This window comes from Paroedura picta, chromosome 1 (genome assembly GCF_049243985.1).
Source record: "Paroedura picta isolate Pp20150507F chromosome 1, Ppicta_v3.0, whole genome shotgun sequence".
In the NCBI taxonomy this organism is placed as follows: Eukaryota; Metazoa; Chordata; class Lepidosauria; order Squamata; family Gekkonidae; genus Paroedura; species Paroedura picta.
In genome coordinates, this window is record NC_135369.1 from 179262583 (window position 1) to 179281410 (window position 18828).

The window sequence follows — 18828 nt, forward strand, 5'->3', positions numbered from 1 at the left end:
TGCCCCTTCCTTTTGGGATTCTGTTTCCATGATCGCCCCCCTTCCCCCCGAAGATGTTTTTTTTTAAACAAAGTTATCAGGTTACAACGCTATGGCATTGTAACAAGCAAGACTTTTTTGTCACTGGAGGGTTTGAGAAGGCAGCCACAGACTTTCCCCAGCTAGCTTCTGAAGAATGGGTGAGGAGGAGTAGAGAAATCCACATGTACTTCCCCCATCCGAGCACATGCAACCTCATGCAGCATTGGAGAAGGTTCCATGATGCTGCATGGGGCAGCTGTCAGATAACATCAGGTGGGAGAGACATGGAGGTCCTCTTGCTTCCCTGATCTGAGCCCACCTTGGGGGGAAGGGAGGCAATCAAAGGAATGCAGAATGAAGGGGCACTATTGGGGGGAAGAGATACAGGGTCATGAGTCCTAGGGCACTAATCCCATGGGAAAGAGAGGGAGGGGGGAGGACGGCAACAAGAAAAGGGGCATGCCCAAACACCCAAAATGGCGGGTGCTGTGAAAATACGAATGGATGCATTTCGACACTGAATGCCCTGAAATAGACCCTATGAGACCCTGCTTAAAAAAATGAAAACTGGATTTCTAAGGAACAATTTGGGTCTGTGTCTGAAAACTCAAATTTCAGAAAGGCAAATTTGAACAATATCCCATGTGCAGAAATGGTCACATCCTCCCCACTCCTTTGGTGGAATGGACAAATGCCAGTGAAAACGAAGGTCTTGACAAGAATGCAGAGGGTATATTTAAGAGGTGTCAGACAAATGGGACATTTTGTCAACCTTCTAATCCCCACTTTGCCATGAGAGTTTGCTAGGTGACTAGGGGCCAATCACACTTTCTCAGCCTAACCTACCTCACAGGATTGTTGTGAGGAAAAATTGGCAGAGAGGAGGATGTAAGCTGCTTTTGGTCCCCGTTGAATGAAATAAATACATGAAGTAAATAAAATTTATAAATGCGCACATATTTCAGTGGAAATGTGCAAATGAAAATCTCAGACAGTGGGAAGGGAAAGAATGCAAAAGGGACATTTTTGTGTTCCATAAAGAAAAAGCGAATTTTTGAGATGTCTTTTCCCCCAAAAAAACATTGTGGCTTCAAAGGTATATCTTCATCACAGCAAGAAAACTCCTCCACCTCTCACAGGTTACACGCATTGCACTTTACTTTTAACTTTGCAAGATATGCCCGTCTTTAGCACGGCCTAGAATTGGGGGGTCAAATAAGAGCAAAAATTTAATGGCCCAGGGAAATCATTAGGGATTTGGAAGGGACGGTTCTGCAACAGTTAAAAAGTAGGCCAGGGTTAGTCACAAATAGTTTCCTAATGCTTCACTGAAAATTTCCGTCGAATGTGCAGGCCGAAGGCTTGGTCCTGAATAATTTTGCCAGAATATAAAAGATCAGAAGAGACTGATTCATCATTTCTCTCTCTCTCTCTCTCTCTCTCTCTCTCTCTCTCTCTCTCTCTCTCTCTGAGGAAAATTTCACTTCACTTCATAGGAAATTCTGCTGCCCTCAGGGATCATGTGTCTTTCTGAGCTATGTTGAGCTAGATGCTGTCAATAAAGCTAAGCTTTTGATGATGCTGAGACAGATGCCACACACATGTGACATAGAATCATAGAATCATAGAGTTGGAAGGGACCATCTAGTCCAACCCCCTGCTCAACGCAGGATCAGCCCAAAGCATCCTAAAGCATCCAAGAAAAGTGTGTATCCAACCTTTGCTTGAAGACTGCCAGTGAGGGGAGCTCACCACCTCCTTAGGCAGCCGATTCCACTGCTGAACTACTCTGACTGTGAAAAGTTTTTTTTCCTGATATCTAGCCTATATCGTTGTACTTGAAGTTTAAACCCATTACTGCGTGTCCTTTCCTCTGCAGCCAGCAGAAACAGCATCCTGCCCTCCTCCAAGTGACAACCTTTCAAATACTTAAAGAGGGCTATCATGTCCCCTCTCAACCTCCTTTTCTTCAGGCTGAACATTCCCAAGTCCCTCAACCTATCTTCATAGGGCTTGGTCCCTTGGCCCCAGATAATCTTCGTCGCTCTCCCCTGTACCCTTTCAATTTTATCAACATCCTTCTTGAAGTGAGGCCTCCAGAACTGCACACAGTACTCTAGGACATGTTGCGGGCAAGCACAAAAACAACCTGTAGCTGACAACATCCTTTTAACGGAGAAATAAGCAGTTTCAAAATGGCCCCAAGAGCCATTTCCCCTGGGGGAAACAGCAGATTCAGAAGAAGAGAAGAAGAAGGTTCTTATATGCCGCTTTTCCCTACCCGAAGGAGGCTCAAAGCGGCTTACCTTTCCTCTCCCCACAACAGACACCCTGTGAGGTGGGTGAGGCTGAGAGCCCTGATATCACTGCTCAGTCAGAACAGCTTTATCAGGGCCGTGGTGAGCCCAAGGTCACCCAGCTGGTTGCATGTGGGGGAGCGCAGATTCGAACCCGGCATGCCAGATTACAAGTCCGCACTCCTAACCACTATATCAAACTGGCTCTCAGAGGGAGGTCTCATTGCCCTGTAGGGTTGCTTGCTCTGGGTTGGAGAATACATGGAGATTTTGGGGGTGGAGACTGAGGAGGGTGGGGGGTTGAGGGGGTGGGCTTCAATTGAGTATGATGCCCACCTTCCAAAAGGGCTGTTTGAAGATCAGCTGCAATCCCAGGAGACCTCCAGCCACCAGCTGGAGGTTGACAACACTAATCATTGCCATAATATCCTAATTCTGTACATCCCTGCTCTGAGAGTCAGTCTGGTGTGGTGGTTAAGAGAGGCAGCCTCTGGAGAACTGGGTGTGATTCCCCACTTATCATGAGACCAGCTGGGTAATTTTGGACCAGTCACAGTTCTCTCAAAGCTCTCTCAGCCCCACCTACCTCAAAGAGTCTCTGTTTTGGGGGGGAGGAAGGGTAGGTGATTTAAGCCGCTTTGAGCGATATGAGGCCAACTGGATGATCTTGGGTGATTTACAATTCTCTCAGAGCTCCCTCAGCCTCACCTACCTCATACTGTGTCTGTCGTGGGGGGTAGGGGTAGGGAAGGTGATTGTAAGCCACTTTGAGACACCTGATGCCACCTTGGGCCAGTCACGGTTCTCTCAGAACTCTCTCAGGCCCACCTACCTCGCAGGGCATCTGTTGCGGGAAGAGAAAAGGTAGGCATTTGTAAGCTGCTTTGACACCCCTTCAGGTAGTCAAAAGCGGGGTACAAAAAACTAGCTCTTCTTCATATAACCCTCCTTCTCTTCTTTTATCTCCCTAACAAACACTCAGAATGGCCGCACACAACCCAGCATACAACACTGAATTAGCTAGGCCTAGACCCATCCCAGGTCTGCATGAGACACCTATCTCAATTCATGTAATTTGTACAACGTGGCATTACCCATGTGAACACAATTCATCCAGAGGGAGCCTCTCTTACCAGGACAAGGATGTGGGCCTTAATTCTGACATGTCTTTTGCTTTTGTAGACATGTGAGTCTGAGAATCTGTTTCTCCTCAATTCCTAACATTCCTGGTTTATTTTATAACTTTACTATGAGCTACAGGGAAAATAAATAAATCTGCTCCCAGCGAGGGAAGACCAGCCTAGAAAGGGACTGTGGGAGGGAGGCGAAGAGGACGCAGACCGAGTATAATGCGCAGAGGTTAAAGATAGGAGAGGTTAGCATAATATTTCCCTCCCAATGTAATAAGACAGGGTTGACTTCTTGGGTGGGGAGGAGGGGAAGGGTTGCATTTCTAAGTTTTACATAGGAGGACCTGTCAGACCTTCCGCATGACAGAAAAGTAATGTTCTTGGCTCTCTCCTTCAGCAAGAGGATGGCCAAGGGTATGGGGTGTGTGGGGGCTTGAACCTGCGTCTTCCATACCGCACATATTGAGCTTAAGACACACTTGTGATAGGAAAGGCTAGTTTTGGCCTTAACTGTGTTATTTTAAGGTCCAAACTATCCTTTCCCGTCACAACTGTGTCTTAAGATCGATATGTGTGGTGCAGCAGACTCAGGATCAAGCCCACCCACCCCGTACCCCCTACCCCCTACCCCCCGCCCCAGCCATCCTCCTGCTTTTCTGTCCGACACATTTTCTCCCTGGTGGTTCAGGCATGATCTCACTCATTCCCCAGGCCCATTTCCGTGCCTGTCTGAATAGTTTAAGGTAGAAAAGTTCAAGCTGGGTGGTAGGTGTGTGGGGAAGGACGTGTGTGTGGGGCTCAATAGCTGTTTGTTTATACAAATGCTGAGGGAATAAAAGCAATTAGAAATCTGAATTGCATGTCTGTATTTAGATAGGAATTCCATAGGGCGACAGAGAGATTTGGAACTAGAGTCCTGCAGATAGTCCTGGCGGCGATGTGAATGGGGCGAAGGCATGAGAAACCATGAGGCCAGGTGCTTCCTCAAGGTGAGACGCTGGCCAGAACGGCATTGCACTCACCCAGCATATTAGGTGTCAGTTTGAACAGCCACAGGAAGAAGCTGTCTCTTTGTCAGTTTGGTGTAGTGGTTAGGAGTGCGGACTTCTAATCTGGCAAGCTGGGTTCAATTCTGCGCTCCCTCACATGCAGCCAGCTGGGTGACCTTGGGCTCACCATAGCACTGAGAAAGCTGTTCTAACTAAGTAGTAATATCAGGGCTCTCTCAGCCTCACCCACCTCACAGGGTGTCTGTTGTGGGGAGAGGAAAGGGAAGGTGAATGTAAGCTGCACTGAGACTCCTTTGGGTAGAGAAAAGCGGCATATAAGATCCAAGTCTTCTTCTTCAGTAATATCAGGGCTTTCTCAGCCTCACCTCCCTCACAGGGTATCTGTTGTGGGGAGAGGAAAGGGAAGGCAACTGTAAGCTGCATTGAGACTCCTTCGGGTAGAGAAAAGCGGCATATAAGAACCAACTCTTCTTCTTCTTCTTTAGGACAAAGGTCCTCAACGCGGTGCCCACCAAAGTATTTTCAGAAAGTGGGGAGAATTTGCCCAGCAAGGCTTCTGACTGACCATCAGAGATTTGATTGGCGGTGTAGACTTTTTAAAATGTTGCTTCAACAACAGCTGCCACCACAGCATAAGGACTGTGAGAGTGAAGGCCCACAGCTGCAGCAACTGTTTTGTTATGGCTGCCTCCTGTGGCAGCCATTTTGTGGCTGTGTCTACCACATGATGTCCGAACTCCAAAGTCTGAAAAAGATTGGGGACCCTTGCTGTGCTGTAGCTAAGAGATGACTTGGTAAGAAATGGAGGAGTGACATGATGTTGCTGCCCATAAAAAGGAATTTAACATTGGACCCTAGCCAACATGTTTCTACACCAATCTGTTACTTGCAACAAAGCAAAACAACAACAACTCCTAGTAATTGTTGGAATAGGCAAATTCTGCGATGCGCATGATTCAATAGGATATAAAGAATATCCTACAGGTGGCATTTGGGAAGACATGTAATTGACATATTGAGAAAGGAACTTCATGGTATTTTGCAAATAATTTCCTTCCCTGTTCTGAGGGTGTGTTGGGCCTCAGTAGAGGCTAAGATTGAGAGATTCGGTTCAGATAAGCTGAAAAGTAGCCAAATTAATGCTGACTCAGGTACTTTTGGGACATATCCAGGACAAATTGCTCATCATACTTTAAACCAGCCGAATTGGTGGTATCCAAATCGTTATTTGGATGCGATTTGATTTCAACAGGCTATTTTGGCCTATGACATCATTCAAGTCACCCCACCCTTCACTACGGTCTGGAGGGGTGAGGGCTTGAGGCAAAGGCACCAAATTTGCAGCATAGCTGCTGGAGCCTCTCCTCAAAGGAATACGCAGGCTTCAAAAAGATTGAACCAAGGGGTCCAATTCTACGGGCACCCAAAGAGGGTGTCCTCATCCAACCGCCATTGTGATCCTCTAGTCTTGTCCTTTTTTCCCACCGTAGGAAACAATGGAGGTCAGATGGGGGCTCCATTTTTGGGTACTCGTAGAATTGGACCCCCTGGCGTAATATTTTTGAAACTTGGGTGTTCTTTTGAGGAGAAGCTCCAGCAGCCACACTGCAAATTTGATGCCTCTATCTCAATTCCCCCACCCAGCCCACAGAATAGATGAAAAGGCAACATTTACCGTATTTGCTGGCGTATAAGACGACTGGGCATATAAGACGACCCCTCAACATTTCCACTCAAAATACAGTACTATGGGCCACTATGGGGCAGCTATGTCTATCCCAACTGAAGTGCACCCGGCATATAAAACGACCCCCCCACTTGGAGGCATGTTTTTCAGGGGCAAAAAGTAGTCTTATACGCCAGCAAATACTGTATTTTAATGGCACCGTAATGGTACCAAATTGATTCAGTCGACCTCAAATCTGAATCCCTATACTAAATAATTGATTCAGGTAATGGGGATTCAGCCAAATCGATTCACACTTTTCTCTCTCTCTCATTCTGCAGAGGGTGGGACTAGATGACCTTGGAGGTCCCTTCCAACTCTATGATTTTATTATTCCTGCTCCCGAATGATATCCCTTTCCACTCTCGCCCCACTTTCTGCAATAATGTTCCCTGATGTCTCTCTCCTCTGCTTCCATACACCCTCCCAGTTTTCATTGTGGGTGGCAACTATGACTCCGGGGTGATACGGGAGTTCAGTGGTTAGAAAGCGGCTCATGGGAAAGGGTGCTTTCCATTAAGCTCCCCCCACCCTGTGCCCGAGCTATCCCCCTTGAACCAAAACAAGACCCTAACCTGCCCCCTGCGAGGTCCTGATTTGGATTGCGATAAATCACTCTTCCCAAGTTCCTCCAGCGGCGTAAGCTGACTACATTCCTCCCTCTGCATGGTTTTGATTATTATCTATCGATTTGGAATTTCTTCTCCCTCCTCCTGTCGCTTGCACTCCCCCCCCTCCCCTAACAAAATGACTTAATTAGAAAACAAAGAGAGTGCACTTTAAGGGTTATGCCTTTTAACAGAATACCGTCTGTGTTTTCAATTAAAGAGAGCAGGTCAAACCGTGAAAGAAGATTGGGTTACCAACTAGCCTGGAGAAAAATGGTCTGCTCTTTTGGTGGAAGTTTAACTGGTTAGGAATGCTAGTCCCCAGAGGGGACCTGGGGAATCCACTAGAATTACAGGTTATCTCCAGACTTAAGAGATCAGTTCCCCTGGAGAAAAGGGCTGCTTTGGAGGGTGGATCCCATAGCATTATGATACACTGAGGTCCTTCTCTGCCCAAATCCTGCCCACTCCCGGCTCCACCCCAAAAGTCTCCCACCCAGAGCTGGCAACCCTATGTGGTCTGGTTGCTAAGCTCCAGATGAAACCTGCAGAGTAACCAAGTGTTTTGAAAGTATGCCGTTATTAGTTACTTTTGTGAATGAGGCACTGATGCAGACTCACAGCTCTTTGAAGTTTAGAAGAGAGAATCTTTATTGCATATATATCATATTCATCTGCTTTGATCTCTTTACTAAAGCAGAGGACAAAAGCTTAAAGAATCATTACAAAAACAGTACATTGCAAGTCTTTTGGGGCTAGGCTGCAGACAGACTACATGCCTATACATCAGTAGAGAGATTAATGGAGTCTGCTTCTTGCTTGAGCAAAGCACACTCCAGAATCTGCTCTTCCTGAAGAAGGAGGGAGCCCACCTTAAACAAAGGAATCCCCAGGACATGTGCTTGGTTGTTTTTTTTGGTGTTGTTGCAACCTCACTTGTGACCATTTGATGCACTAGTGAGCATCCAGGTACAGCTCAGCTGCTTGAATACCTTAATAGCCCTTCAAGGTTGACTTCACCAAATTACTTGCGGATTGCTGTTCCAACAGCCTTCAGCCTGGGCCCATTCTGCACACATTAGAGAACGCTGTTTCAATGCACTTTAGAAGTAGATCTTCCTGTTCCACGCAGGAAAATCCAGCTGCAAAAGCACACTGAAAGTGCATTAGCCAATGTGTGCAGAACAGGCCCTGATCTCTGGCACAACATTTGTATCCAACTATTTCTGCTCTCATTTGAGAAAGGCACGTTTGTTTCTCCTTCTGATTAGGAAATTTATTTTGAAAAAGAAACACCAACAATTTGTACGTGCCTCATCAGATATCTCCATTTGTTTGACTAAAGCAGATGGCATTTTGACCTCTCTTCCCTGTATGGTTGCCAGGATTGGTAAATACCTGAAAATTATGGGGCTGGGACTTGAGGAGAGTAGAGTTTGGGGAAAGGAAGGACCCCAGTGAGGTGCAATGCCATAGAGTCCACCTTCCAGAGCAGCCATTGTCTCTTGGAGAATTGATCTGTGTTGCCTGGAGACATGTTGTAATCCCAGGACATCTCCAGCCACCACCTGGAAGCGAAGGATTTACGAGCTTTGTGGGCTAAGTCACCAGTACTTGGTCTTCAGAAAAAGTGATTCTTTGCAAGCAATTTTCTGCATACAACTATTTACCCTATATACTTACGTATAAGCCTAGTTTTTCAGCACCTTTATCCACACTGAAAGAGCTCTCCTCGGCTTATACGCAGGTATATACGGTAACTGAAATAAAAGACTGCTCCAGCCAGCCAATCGTTGCTCTGGCAGCTTGTAGGACATCAATGGTTTGACTAAGGGACTTTGATATATTTTTCCCCTTTGCCTTCACTTCTTCCTCTTCTTAATCATTTCTTCCCAACTATTCTTTTGGTTTCTGTGGGTGAAAAGCAGAGATACAAAAACCAGCAGCTATTCATCCTCTTTTCTGTATTTGTTGGGGGGGGGGGAAGATGGGAGAGCCTGTGACGTTGGAGCATTTCCCACCCTTGGTTTATATGCGAATCAATATGTTTGCCCAGATTTTGTGGTAAAATTAGGTGCCTCAGCTTATATGTGGGTCTGCTTATATGCGAGTATATACAGTATGTCTTTATTGTACTCTGTGATTAAAATTGTTTTCTAAGTTTTATCTAAGATACATTGCCTAGAGTTTTTGCAAACCAGTACAAGGCTACATGTATACGACTCAAGTAAGTTAAACACACTATGTTTATTTATGCAATGTTTATTCAGTAATCTTCTATTGGTAATTGTAGCATTTTTATATTGTAGAGAAGCCACTGAGGAAAGCTGTGAAAACGCTCCTTTTAACTGTTCCACATTTTGGCGTCATTCATTCATTCATTCATTCATTCATTCATTCATTCATTCACTCACTCACTCACTCACTCACTCACTCACTCACTCACTCACTCGATTTCTATACCGCCCTTCCATATGGCTCAGGGTGGTCTACATACAACATCACGGGGGGATGCATGGAACGAATCAACATAGTCAAATACAACAACAACAATCCAACAGAGGTTCTAAACAACACAACTTCAGTGATCCCAAACAACAACAAAATAACAAGAACAGAAACTTAGCTAAACCCCCTAGAAAGGTCAGACTACTTCAGGCCATGGAGGGGATGTCTGAGGAGGGGACCTGTCTCAAGCAAATGCCTGGTGGAGGAGCTCCCTTTTGCAGGCCCTGCGGAACTGTGGGAGTTCAGGCAAGACCTTGATCTCTTCAGGGAGCTCTTTCCACCGGGGGGGGGACAGGACGGAAAAAGCTCTGGCCCTCGTTGAGGACCTCGTTGGGGCCAGGGATCACCAGCCAGTTGGCGGTGGCAGAGCGTGATGCTCTTTTAGGGATATAGGCGGAGAGACGGTCTCTCTGGCCCTGGGCCCAGACTGAATATTAACAAGAATGAAAGACATTTCTTCTTCAAATTGCTCTCACAACCACTGACAGGTTGCTTTCTCCATACCACCTGGAAGTTAGCAAACCCTCTTTCCCACCTACATATCTGTGCTATATATCACATAAACTTAGGGTTTCCAACCTCCAGGTGTGGTCAGGAGCTCTTATAGGATTACAGTGGATCTTCAGATCACAAAGAGAAGTTCCCCTAGAATCATAGAATCAAAGAGTTGGAAAGGACCTCCAAAGTCATCTAGTCCAACCCCCTGCAGAATGCAGGATATTCACAACCACTTTCCCACCCACAGTGACCCCTATTCCGCGTCCAGATGATCCCCCCACCCCCTGAATCCCTGGTCAGTTGGGTCTGGAGGAAATTCGCCTTCTGACCCCAAAGTGGTGATCAGCATTTCCCTGGACATGCAAGAAAGGGCCACAAGAGCCAAGCTCAGACACAATCCCTCCTGCCCACCCACTCACAATCTGCCTAAATTCACAGAATCTCTGCTTAAAAACTTCCAAAGAAGGTGAACCCACCACCTCCCAAGGAAGCCTGTTCAACAGAAAACAACCTTGCTCCATCCTCTATATCAGGGGGAGTCAACTTGTGGTCCTCCAGATGTCCGTGGACTACAAAACGCTGGCAGGGGCTCATGTGAATTGTAGTCCATGGACATCTGGAGGACCACAGGTTGACTACCGCTGCTCTATATGACAGTCCTTCAAGAACTTGAAGATGGCTATCATATCACCTCTTAGTCATCTTCTCTCCAGGCTAAACATACCAGGAACCTTTCCGCATTTTCGTTGCTCTCCTTTGGACTCACTCCAGTTTGTCTACATCCTTCTTCAGGTCCATTCCGCACGACTTATATGTTGGAAAAGGCATGCGAATTGTAAACGCTACTAATCTGCAGTTCCGCAAAACGTCGCACACAATCTGCCACACTCCTGAAACAGTCCCTCAAAAAGCAATTTGTTGTAGCGCTTAAAGGGAAATCCAGAAAAGTGGATTCAGCCTCCGAAAAGTGATACACTCTTGCAAACAATCTGCAACACTAGCGAAGAAGACCTGTGTGTTCTCATTGTTGCGGTTCCAGCAAAGTCCCTCCCCCTGGCTCTCTCCTTCGAACTTCCGGCGAAGCGATCGCCATTTTTTTTTCTCGGAGCGAGCAGACAGCAACGAACCGGCGAGCCTTCATTCACCCAGCGAGGCTTCTCCGGCTACAGTCCCTTCACAGAAGTGCTTTAAAGCTCCGCTAAGTCACCAAGCACAACACAGCCCCATTTGCAAGTTTCCTTTATTTTCAGCCAAAAATCATGCCCGTGCGGGGGAGGGGGGATTTTTCTTTTCACTCAGGGGAGCGTGGCAATGATGAATCCAGCTCACACGCCAGCTGCCAGCCAGATGCGTCTCTCTGTTGCAACGAATTAACGCATATTCGTTGCATAGTGGTGTTTTTTTTTTTTTTTTACTTTTCTTAAAGGGAAAGGGGCTTTCCTGGAGCATGATAACAACTGCCCATTGGCTTTTCGTTTGACTGACGGCCAGGGGCGGGACAAAGCACAGGAAAAATCGCTTCCTGTCTAGCGATTTTTGTAAGACTGGAAACCTGTGGGAAACGAATGAAACGCTACTGGATTCCACTAAAAAATCAGGTATGCGTAACGTCGGGATTGGACTTTAAAAAATAGCATTTCCGCTTTGTGTGACCAATTGGCAACATTGGTCCTTGTGCGGAATGGGCCTCAATTGTGCTGCCCAAAATGGAACACCGTACTCCAAGGTCTTATCAGAGTGGAGTAAAGCTGTAACATCATCTCAGGTGATCTGGACTCTATACTTCTTTTGAAATAGCCCAAAATCCCATTTGCCTTTTTAGTCACATTATGTTCAGACTCCACCATCTACAGGCTCTGTCCCAAATTCCGCCATTCACAGGCTCTGGGTGACCTTGGGCTAGCCACAGTCCTGTTAGAACTGTTCTCACAGAGCAATTCTGTCAGAGCTCTCTCAGCTTCACCTACCTCACAGGGTGTCTCTTGTGGGAAGAGGAAAGGTTTTTGTAAGCTGCTTTGAATAGTCTTCAGGTAGAGAAAAGCAGGTATATTGGCTCTTCTTTCTATATTTGCTCTTCAGGGTGATTTCCCTATGAAACCATCATCAGCTGCTTTATAAACCAGGTTCTCCGATTTGCGTTCAGATAATTTAAGAAAGGTCAGAGGAGTCTGGAAAACATTTCTCCACCATTTCAGCAGCCAGCAAGCCAAAATATGAGGTGTTTGTACCAACACCTGAGTACGCTTTCCTCCTCATGACAGAGAGTTTCTCTGGAGAGCATAACATCATCTCCAGTGCAGTTTTTCCAGCAAAAGCCTGACACCATTGTGCTGGGTGTTAGGTTTCCACCTTTGATTCCTCCATGTAAAATACCAGAACCACACCTGGGAAAGTGCTAAGGGGACCTTCTGACCAGTCTCATTTTGGTACTTATTCTATTACCGTGAGACCAATGCTTCCTATTTCTAATGGTGCTGTCTAACTCCTCTTTGACCCACTTTCACATATATGGCATGCGTATGTGCGTGCGTGTGCATGTGAAGTGCCATCCTCAGACAACTTTTGGACCTTTTCCACACTAGGAATTTGGCCCAACTCTCAGCTAACTATGGATCAGACAAAAGTCCCACTTTACAATGATGTCGGTGCCAATCCAGCCTGGGCTGACTCAAGCGCTCATCTGCCTCACGGCAAGGGAATGCTGATAAATCCGCATTCCTTTTTGGGCTCTGAGCATCAACAGGGCCTATGTCAGGCCTGAGTCAGGCACGTGCGGAAGAGTTCAGCCATCCTGGCCTGGCTCCTCCCCACCCGCGCCTGAGTATGGCGTCCCTGCAGCGATCCCCAACCCCCGGTTCGTAGACTGGTACTGGTCCATCTGGTACCGGTCCGTAGATCAGTCGGTACCGGGCCTCAGCTCCAGGCTATTCACTAAAAGCTACCATTAAGGTCTGAACAGCCGTCCCGTAAGACTACCCCCCCCCCGGGCCTGAGTAAAATTGTCAAGCGTTGACCGTTCCCCGGTGATAAAAAGGTTGGGGACCACTGCCTGAAGGGACAAAAAAAAATGTCTCAGGCCTGGGACATGTTTTTTTAAGAACACAGTATTGCGTTGCTATGCAATACTATGGTCTTAAAAATATTTTTTTCCTTAAAAATAATTTTTAAAAAGTCCACGCCACCCTGCAGCACAGTGGAACCGCACCCACATGGCTGCTGTGTGGGTGCAGTGGGCCAAATGCTCCCCCATGCAGGAGTAGTAAGAGGTAGGGCAACCTGCCCCAGCCTGAACACCAGACTGAAGTCTGGTGCAAAGACCTCTGTAGGGTAAAGATCATGGTGATTCCACAAGGTTTTCAAGGCAAGAGAAGACCAGAGGAGGAAGAAGAAGAGTTGGTTCTTATATGCCGCTTTTCTCTACCCAAAGGAGTCTCAAAGCAGCTTACCATCCCCTTCCCTTTCCTCTCTCCACAACAGACTCCCTGTGAGGGAGGTGCAGCTGAGTGAGGCTGTGGAGCCTTGATATTACTGAAGAACAGGAAGAGTTGGCTCTTATATGCCGCTTTTCTCTACCCAAGGGAGTCTCAAAGTGGCTTACCTTCCCTTCCCTCTCCCCACAACAGACACCCTGTGAGGGAGGTGAGGCTGAGAGAGCCCTGATAATACTGCTCGGTCAGAACAGCTTTCTCAGTGCTGTGTCGAGCCCAAAGTTACCCAGCTGGCTGCATGTGGGGGAGCAGGGGATCAAACCCAGGTCGTCAGATTAGAAGTCCGCACTCCTAACCACTACACCAAGCTGGCTCTGAGGTTTACCATGGCCTGCCTTTGCATAGCAACTCTGGTATCATACAGGTTGGGTGTCCCAGAATGCATAAGTGCTGAAAAACCTGCCATGCATTGTGCCAGATCCCCTTTGAGAGCCAACATTTCCATATAATTCCCCATGCACTTCTGAGCAGTGACTCACGAAAGCTTCTACCCTGCCACAAATGCTGTTCATCTTTAAGTTGCCACTAGACTCTTGCTCTTTTCTGCCACTACAGAAATGTTTTGTTGCTCCCTTTACAGGTTTATAATCCTACCTGAAGCACCATCTCTCCTTTCTTACTATGGCCACCAACATCTGCCTTTCCTCTTATTACTTTCTACAGCTGGTAGGTGCTTATACTTCAATTAGGGTTGCCAACCTCCAGGTGAGGACTGAAGATGAGGAATTACAATGGATCTCCAAGCAACAGAGATCAGTTTCCCTGGAGAAAAACAGTAGCTTGTGAAGGTAGAATCCCTAGCATTATGCCCTATTGAGGTCCCTCTTCTCTTCAAACCCTGCCATCCCCAGTTTCTGCCCCCTCCCCAGCCTCTGGGACTAAAAGTTCATGCCCTCAGACCCAAGTCTTTGCATAAGTTGAGGACTCTGTTCCATACAAAATTGTCCTCCATAAAAGCCCAAGGTTTTTTCAGTGTCTCCCTGCCATGGTTATCTTGTTCCCCTCTTGAGAGATTAATTGAAAATTTAAAAAGCACTTGGAGATATGGATCGCACATATAATGTAAAGCCATTAAAAATGTCACTTTGAAGCGCGTCCACTCCTCGAACTGGAATCGGCTTGGGAGCCTTGAACAAGCCCCAGAATGAAAGGGGGGGGGCGCGTTTAAAGGAACCAGAAAGAATGTTTTATTGCATTCTTCGCTTGTCGAACCTGGTTCAAGAACAGTGCAATCAGCGGAGCAGAACCAAAGGTCCGACATAAAATGAAAGCTACCACCCAGGAGCCGGTCTGAAACCTGTTAAGATTAGCATGGAGTTTCAAAGCAGGAGGAAGGAAAAGGGAGAAAGAAATCTCACTCTGAAGAAAGAGCTGGGAGAAATTTGGACGTTTCATGATACAGCAACAACCCTGATAATGAGGTCGGGTGGTGGTGGCATTGATGGGCCTTTCTGATAGGCATTGGAACAGGAAAGGCAGGGGGGAATGCTCCTCAGGACACTACTCTCAGGGGGGGGGTGTGTGTGTGTGTGTGAATGGCCAGGAAGGTGGTGAGGCTGAGAGAGCCCTGATATTACTGAAGAAAGAAAATTGGTTCTTATATGCCGCTTTTCTCTACCAGAAGGAGTCTCAAAGTGGCTTACATTTGCCTTCCCTTTCCTCTCCCCAGAACAGATACCCTGTGAGGTAGGTGAGGCTGAGAGAGCCCTGATATTACTGAAGAAGAAGAAGAGCTGGTTATTATATGCCGCTTTTCTCTAGCCGAAGGAGTCTCAAACCGGCTTACATTCACCTTCCCTTTCCTCTCCCCACAACAGATACCCTGTGAGGTAGGTGAGGCTGAGAGAGCCCTGATATTACTGAAGAAGAAGAAGAGTTGGTTCTTATATGCCGCTTTTCTCTACCCGAAGGAGTCTCAAAGTGGCTTACATTCGCCTTCCCTTTCCTCTCCCCACAACAGACACCCTGTGAGGGAGTTGAGGCTGAGAGAGCCCTGATATCACTGCTCAGTCAGAACAGCTTTATTAGTGCTGTGCCGATCCCAAGGTTACCCAGCTGGCTGCATGTGGGGCAGCGGGGAATCGAACCCAGCTCACCAGATTAGAAATCCACATTCGTAACCACTACACCAAGCTGGCTCTCTGAATGTGCCAGTCATAGTTACTGTCAAAACGCCAGGTACTAAAATTACCAGATCATGGGCACCCAGCCCGGAACACCCAAAACAACCAGAATTCCAAGCAATGTGAACTTATTCTCTTCCTGCAAATTGTGCAATTGCCACAGTAGTGTAAAGTGACAAATGAAAAATATTACTTCTCTTGACTGCGTAGTGGGGTCTCCCCGCCCGTGTCCCATTGCATACTGGTGAAACCAGCGTGGAATCTCAAGTGGTATTATTTTAACCTCACTTCCAAGAGGCATCCCTCGCAAGGGAGTGTGGAATTTCATGGTTCAGAAAGAAGCAACGGGCTGGAGAGTTGAGTCTGAGCCAGCCGCAGTAAGGTGTTTCCTCTGGAATGCTGAACCCTTTTCCCTTTGGAGAAGTCGCACTTTCACCAAGGTCAGCCCGTGAAGCATTGCTTGTCAGGATCAGGGTCCTGTTTATGACACAAGAGCTTCCTCCCAGACGAAGGGATCAAGAGAGAGGTGAAATCTGAAAAATTAATTGCGAGGGCGTGTTGGCCAGAGGCAGAGGGTGGACCCTGCCGCTGTATAGTGTGTTTATTTCCAAGTGGGATGTCGGATTGATGAAAGATCTTCCGCCCACATTTCTCTTGTTTTTTGTCCACTTCCTTTCTAGAACCCACCTTATCGGGGCAGTTGTCTAATAATTATCCGGATATGCCACCCTTCCTTGGGTTGTGCTCTGCTTAAGAGCCTTTCCACCGAAAGGTGGAAAGAGACGCAGGAGGTTAACTTTCCACGCCCTCGCAAGCGTATGGCTCCCTGCGTTCCAAAACTATTTGGTTCTTTCATTTTTGTTAGAGACCGAGAAGTTGTAGAATCTTGTCATCTTTAGGGTTTTCCCTTTAAAAGTACGCACTTCACCAGGGGACTTGGTGAGACTGATGGGATCTGGGAAGACCTAAATGGAAGAAAAGCTTTCCACCCTTGAACCGACTTAGAATCATAGAATCACAGAGTTGGAAGGGCACCTAAAGGTAAAGGTAAAGGTATCCCCTGTGCAAGCACCGAGTCATGTCTGACCCTTGGGGTGACGCCCTCCAGCGTTTTCATGGCAGACTCAATACGGGGTGGTTTGCCAGTGCCTTCCCCAGTCATTGTCGTTTACCCCCCCAGCAAGCTGGGTACTCATTTTACCGACCTCGGAAGGATGGAAGGCTGAGTCGACCTTGAGCCGGCTGCTGGGATTGAACTCCCAGCCTCATGGGCACAGCTTCAGACTGCATGTCTGCTGTCTTACCACTCTGCGCCATAAGAGGCTCTTGGAAGGGCACCTACAAGCCATCTATTCCAGCCTCCTGCTCAGCGCAGGATCGGCCTAAAGCAACCTTTCTCAACTTTTTTACTATTGAGAAACCCCTGAAGCGTTCTTCAGGGTTCGAGAAACCCCAGAAGTGGTTGAATCATGCGGAATATGGGTCCCTCCCCTCCCCACCGCTTCCGGGCCCATTATTGGCCATTTTGGAAGGGGTAGTGGTGATTCAACATGACTATATATGGTCATATCACCCAATAAATGTTTAACACACACACACACACATAAATATATAAAATTAACTCCCACCCATTTGGGAAACCCTTCCAGGGCCTTCAAGAAATGGCCACCCAGCCCACATGTGTGTGTGTGTGTTTAACTAGGGTGATAGCATCAGAAAGTGTGACTGTGTGCAGACATTCATGGGTGTGTTTAACTGTGGGGTAGCAAAAGAAAATCTGTATGCAGATGTAAGTACATGTGCTTAAAAAGCATTTGTGCTTAACTGCGGGGGGTGAAATGGGGTGTGCCCAAGTCCTTGTGCTTATGTGTGCATGCATGAGATGTGTGCACATGTATGTTTAACTTGGGAGTTACCTGGAGAGGGTCTGTGTGTGCATGGGTATGTGCACGTATGAATGCATGCATGTGTTTAACTGTAAGTCCACAGGAGAGGTTGGGTCTGTGTATGTGAGTTCATGTGTGTGTTTAACTGGGGTAAGGTGACCAGATTGGTAAAGCGGGACACCATTGACCAGGAGAGTTCTTGATTAAAAATTTGGTCTATATGGAGCAACAAAAATTTTCATAGAACGCAAAAATAGTATTGTAATATATATTTTTTTAATTTCAACATAAGTACAATTTGCCAGGTGCCCCCAGATGTCCCTCCAAAAGTGGGACAATCTGGTCACCTTAAACTGGGGGCTAGTGAGAGAAGGGTTGTGTGTGTGCATCTCTTTGTATGTGGGTAACTGCACCAATGTTTCTGGGCGCGTAGATGAGTGTGCACATGTAATTAAATGGGTGGCTAGTGGTAGAGGATATGTGCCCGTGTGTATTTGTGCACATATGAGCGCATGCAAGTATATTTGAAGATGGGAAGATGTCTTGGTGAGTTCGAATGTACTCTGGATAAAAGAAATATACGAAACAGAAAATATACCCAAGACTTCTGTTGGTCCTTATCTTGTGGCATGTTTCTTCCATCTGAAATTGGCATCAAGGCTCTATAGACATTTTCCACCAGAATCTGGGGAAGGCTTTTCCTGCAGAGAGTGCACTCATTTGGGAATCGATGGACTCTGGGGTTATTTCAACGACTGTTATTGTGCTTTCTCTTTGTGTTATACACACTATATATGAGAGTTTCCACTTATTGTTAGCCTTTCACAGCGGCCTGTTTATTTCTGGGCTGCATGTTCCTGTGACTGTGTGTCCTGTTAAATTGCGTTGATCACCCGAATGTTGGCAAAGCTCCACTGAAATAAATTATCCATGATGAGAATGGAGAGGTGAACTCCCCTTAGTTTATCCTGGCTTTTAAGCATCTAGGCCAGAGGTAGTCAAACTGCGGCCCTCCAGATGTCCATGGACTACAATTCCCAGGAGCCCCTGCCAGCATTCGCTGGCAGGGGCTCCTGGGAATTGTAGTCCATGGACATCTGGAGGGCCGCAGTTTGACTACCCCTGATCTAGAGGGTGTTCCAATCTCTGAAACATACAATTTTTAAGGCTAGTCTTACGCTGGGAGTTTTGGCTTGTGCAGGTGGCTTTAAGTGCTTTGAAAGAAGAAAAGTGGAATGAAAAACTCTTAAAAGTTATAAAATGAATTACTTTAAAATATACTGGGCAGAAGGGCAAATCCAGTCAATGTAGTAAACTCTCCAGGCCATGGGACTGCTTTTTGTAACTGGCAGCGAATACTGCAAACATCGTGAATTTTAAGGCTTCCATTTAGTAGAAGTTCAGAGAAAGGATTAACCCTGGCTATGTAGGGGCTCCAGAAGACTTTGGAGGCCAGAAAAGCATGAGGAAAAGGCCAGAAAATATATTTGTAGATGATCCATCTGTAGGTGGATCATCAAATTCACCTGAACA